At 43.9% G+C, this 5,285-nt stretch overlaps 1 pseudogene; it reads right to left on the reverse strand.

Annotated features, from left to right (window-relative positions):
• Positions 1-4,159: 4,159 nt before the first annotated feature.
• LOC142943736 (general transcription factor II-I repeat domain-containing protein 2A-like) lies at positions 4,160-4,751 on the reverse strand (annotated as a pseudogene).
• Between the last annotated feature and the right edge of the window lie 534 nt (positions 4,752-5,285).

Here is a 5,285-nt window from a genome sequence, read left to right on the forward strand (position 1 = left end):
ATGTTTTAGACGAGTCACTAATCACTTTAAAAGAGTGATTATAGCTGATTTAACTTACAGACATGAGATTGATCTTCTCATGTCACTCTCTTTATACAATGATATAAATTCATCCCCGTTTTATTGATATCTTACGAAAAGTTACTCATTTTTCGTGCGTTTTTCCTGCAAAAGTCCAGCAACATGAGTCTGTTTTCGCTTGTTACACGCATACTGTCTTTTCAAAATAAACTTCCATCTTCACAGGAAACAACTAAGGTTTAGGCGATGAAACTACTTAGTTAGGTTTAGGAAAAGATCGTGGTTTGCGTTAAAATATCTACGGAAGTGGTGTTGCTTAAGTACGGAAGTCACGTCACAAATAAATCAACATTGGCTTCTCGTTTCACACACGGCACAAACTGCGGCCTCCTGGAGGAAACACCAGTGTTTGTTTGACCCATCCACCTCTCCTCATCCCACCCGTCCTGTGTGGAATTCTACTCATGTTGTCGCTCGCTAGCTATAGCATGTAGCATCCTGGGCATCACTGGGAATCAAAACACCGTGGCTTTGAGAGCACTTGTTTGCAATTGCGCATTAACGTGATTAACCAATGATTTAACTTGCAAGCTAGGACCACTGATTCGCCAAACCTGCTTGTTGCAGTCTATGTTCCACCACAGTCCCCGACGTTGGTCTCATGATTCATTTTGTTTCTAAAGATAGATTTGATTTTGTAGCGAGTAACGAAGGTTTCAGGGGAAATGTATCGGTGTCAAAAGTATCAGTTTTCTTTGCAAAATGTAGTGAAGTAAAAGTCAACAGAAATATAAATAGTAAAGTAAAGTACAGATATCCAAAAAAACGATTTAAGTACAGTAACGAAGTATTTCTACTTCGTTACTATACACCACTGACAGTAGGTCACCCCATCTTCATTTCTTTCTTTTCATTTCGGTTTTCCATTTTCCATTGACTGAGTACTTTTTATTCACAATGGCCTGAGATGTTCTTCAAGGGGAAGGCTTTTACTGAACACCCAACACTCGAGACCCTGATGGCTAACACACTAGGACTGAAGGACATTCTCTCCCATAGGACATCCGGTTCATGCTCAGTAGGCCAAGGCAAATCTTCTTATACAGTAAGACCCTAGGTCAGGGGTGGGCAATTATTTTTCCCAAGGGGCCACATGAGAAACAGGGACTGTTGTGGAGGGCCGGACCAATAGACTGAACTCAATCCTGCTCAATATTATTCCACCTCTTTATAAAAAGCAGTATGTTGTATGGTTTTGATAAGCTCTGAGTGGTAAGAGTAAATGTTATGATCAGTGGTGGAATGTAACTAAGTATATTTGCTTAAGTACTGTACTTATGTACAAATTCAAGGTACTTTGAGTATTTATATTTTATTTAACTTTGTACTTCTACTCCACTACATCTCAGAGGGAAATATTGTACTTTTTACTCCACTACATTTGTCTGCCAGCTTTAGTTACTAGTTACTTTGCACATTATCATTTGTCAAACCTTAACTACCCAAACTGAACAACAGAGTTCCACCTTAAACATCTGCAGCAGGAATAATCCAAACAACATACACATTTGTAATATCCATATATAATAGTAGAACACTGACGGGGATCATGTTGCTGTTAATTAGTACTTTTATTACGATAACTATTACTATACAAATGACCTCTTTCTGTTTTTCAGTTCAGTGCGAGAAATCTAGTCTTTGTTGGGCTTAAACGAGTGCACTGAAGTCAGGCTGGATGTGTGAGGTGAGATGTGAAGGACAGCTGACAGGTGATCATCAGTGAGAGAGTATCTGGATTTGTTCAACTTCATCACGGAGAATGTTTGTTCACAGATGTAGGTCGATCCAAAGAGAACCAACATCTTCTGAGCATGCTTCCTCATGTGTGGAAAGTTCTCCTCTTTGAGATGTTGGGAACGTAGAGGAGCGTGTTTGGGTTATCAGCATCTAAGAAACTAAATTCTCGACATCAATAGAATTATTAATGTCAGTAACAATTATTAATGATTATTAATAATAACGGGGCACCACCCTGCGGACAGGGACCAATAACCAAACTATAAACTAAGTCTCATAATTAGTGTTCACTCACGATATTAACAGTCTGAATTCTATTACACGTTTGGAGTGAGAGTGAAGGTTTGAGTTCGAGCACAGGCCACTACATCCCGTTATTATTACACACATATGCACAAGTAATCACAGACGACTGCTCTTTAAAATATAACAGAGTTTATTAAATCAAAATAATAAATGATCAAATCAAGTAATATCACAATCAACAAATGCTATCATAGAATTATATGTCTAATACCTAAACTCAAATGAATAAAGTGGGGTAAGGATATGTGTATCGATATATGTACGTGTGTGTGTGGAAAGAAAGGGGGGGGGGGCTACTCAACAGTGATGGTGAGTAATCTCAATAGGGGCGTGTGAGCCTACAGGCAAAGATGGCGGAGTCTAGAGACCGGCGACCAAAATGGCTGAGAGGTGGCTGCTATAACCACGTGGGACGGCGCACAATGTGGGTTGGGACAATAGATTACGCGACCACGTGTCTGAGAGGTTCACCCAAAATCAGTGAATCTAACTATGTGTATGCGGGTTAGTAGGAAGAGAGGTAGACAGAGACAGAGAGAGAGAGAGCGAGGAGCTCGGCGCTGCAGTGAGAATGTGAGGAACAGCTGATCACTGGTAAACTCTGCGTTCGGATTCTGAACCGACCGGTCACGCTTGTACGGTGATAGTTGCGGTTCTAGATCTCACTCACAGAGCCGATTTAAAGAAGAGAGAATAAAACCAAACAAAATAAAATAATCCCCAAACAAAACAGATCTTTATCACTGCAGTGAGATGCGAGTATTGCCCTCTTATCACGCCGAAACTCGGTCGGTGAGACGAGGCTCCGCCACCGTGGTTTTGGTCTTTGAAGTGATAAAATCACAACCTCCACATCCACTAGCAGCGACGGATCTAATGCAAACAGTTACAGCAGGAAATACACAATATAACGGGACTCCGTGGTCCGCGATGCTTGCGCAATAACACGTTATAACACGACAGTAACTTAACGTAACAAGATACAGGAATAACAACGACATAACGAATAGGCTAAATTAAGCTAATGCTAAGCTAAGCTAGGCCCAGATACCAGTAACTCTTACTTGTAGAAGCTTTGTTCGGTAGGGTACGTTTCCCGTGGTGGGGATCACTCGGTCCTCGAGTAGCCGCTGGCTCTCGGTGGCGCGGCCTCGTGGGCTGGCTGGCGCAGACTCGGCCTCCTCGCTGCAGAGAGGGGCTTTTTAACTTCGGCTGAGGGACGAGGTTTGGGTCGTCCTTCCCTGAAATCTTCGGCGAGGAAAGATTGTTAATCGTCCTTCTGCCAGCGTGTGTACACAAAAAGGGTGGGAGAACGGGGCATAGGAGTTATCCGTTCTCGCACTACGGGATCCAAAACTCAAAATAAAACACAGTCTGTTCGACCAGCGAATGTTACATGTGACCTGATGAGGCCGTGGTTCCTCGTGAATCTTCTTGTTGCCTGGACGAGTCCAGAGTGAAGAGGCCTTGTGGACCTCCTGACATCAGCATGTCCGGAGTGAAGAGAGCCTTGTGGATCTCCTTACACCAGCGGTGTCTGGACGGAAAAGGAAGAATTCTAGCTGTGCTCAGGCTTATAAACCAGGTGGCACAACCAGTGTGGGGCCCTTTCTTGGCCAATGAGGGACCAGCATCAGGTTTCTGCTGGAGCTGGGGGATGTGGTCATCCGGCATGAGGTTTCTTGCAGACCCCAGGTCAGGCGTTTTGGTGAAAGGAAGGAACATGGCTGCTCCTTTGTTTGAAAAGCACATGTGAAGGTCTCAGCCAGCCAGGAGAGCAGGGTCAGATCCCAACAGAGAGAAGAATACAAATCCAGCAGTGCTACTGGTTTAAAGTGCTCTGCAGTACTGCATCAGACTGCAGGTCAATGAGTTGGAGCTGAACATCACTGGGAGCATTATCCACACTGCACGTGAAGGGAGAAGAAATCATGTGCATTTCACTCTCAACTGTTTTGATGTCTTGAAATGGCCTTGAAAACTCACCATGCAGTGCCCCTAACATGGATGAGTACCTGTGGAGATGTTCAACTTATGGTGTGGCTTCTTTCAGGGTGTGCAGGTGGGTGAGAGTGTTACCTGCATCTGGCTTGAAAGAAACTGCAACTTTGTCATGAAAGCCTTCACCAGGCTGCATGTCATGTGCAAAGAGGCCCTTGCCTTGCAGTTTGGTATTCAGATCATTCATTAGTGCAGTCACATCAACAGCAAATGCAAAATTTGTCATCCAGTTTACATCAGAGAGCTCTGGGATGTTCTTGCCTTTCTTCTCACAAAACTCCTGAATCTCTGCTCTCAGGTCCCGAACTCTTAACTCTCTTAAGCACTTTGCCCAGGCTGAGCCACTGACAGCTGTGTGTTATGTCACTGTGTTCAGTCTCATGCTCCTCCAAGAGTGCAACACACTGTCTGTGATTCAATGCTCGTGCCCTGATGACGTTAACTATTTTAGTTACAACATCAATAACATGGTTAAGTTTTAGCACTGACTTACACAACACATTCTGATGTATAACACAATGCAAACATACCAAGTTCAGTTCTGGGTTGATTTCAGTCACTTTATCTTGCATCCGCTTTAAAAGTCTGACATTTTTCCCCGTCAGATTTTTTTGGACAACCATCGGTTGTGACACATGCCAGTTTGTCCCATTTCAGTCCCAGCTTGTGGAAGCATGCATTTACCTCCGTGAACAAATCACTCCTCGCCGTCGTCCCTTTCATTGACTGCATTGCTGCAGCTCCTCTGTAATCACCAAGTCTTTCGTTATCCCACGTACAAAGATGAGTAACTGGGCTGTGTCGCGGACATCGCAGCTCTCGTCCAGAGCCAAGGAGAAAAGTTCAAAATTGTCTGCTTTTTTTTGCAGCTGAAGCTCCAGATGTCCCTCGATGTCCTCGATCCTCCTCGTTACGGTGCGCCTGGAGAGCTGCACATTCTCGAATGCGTCTTTTTTCTGGGGGCCTAGTAGTTTGATAAACTCCCCATCAGAGAATGGCTTCCTGTTTTTTGCAATTTTGTGGGATATCTCAAAGCTGGTGTTGGCGGCTGCATCCCTGGATGTGTGAAGCTTGGTAAAAAGGCCTTGTTGCTTTTGCAGCTTAGCTAGCAAAGCCTCAGACGTCCGTGTCCGCTCTGCATCAGTCAATTTTTCGTA

This window comes from Anarhichas minor, unplaced genomic scaffold (genome assembly GCF_050575085.1).
Source record: "Anarhichas minor isolate MPS153535 unplaced genomic scaffold, ASM5057508v1 ptg000155l, whole genome shotgun sequence".
Classification (NCBI taxonomy): Eukaryota; Metazoa; Chordata; class Actinopteri; order Perciformes; family Anarhichadidae; genus Anarhichas; species Anarhichas minor.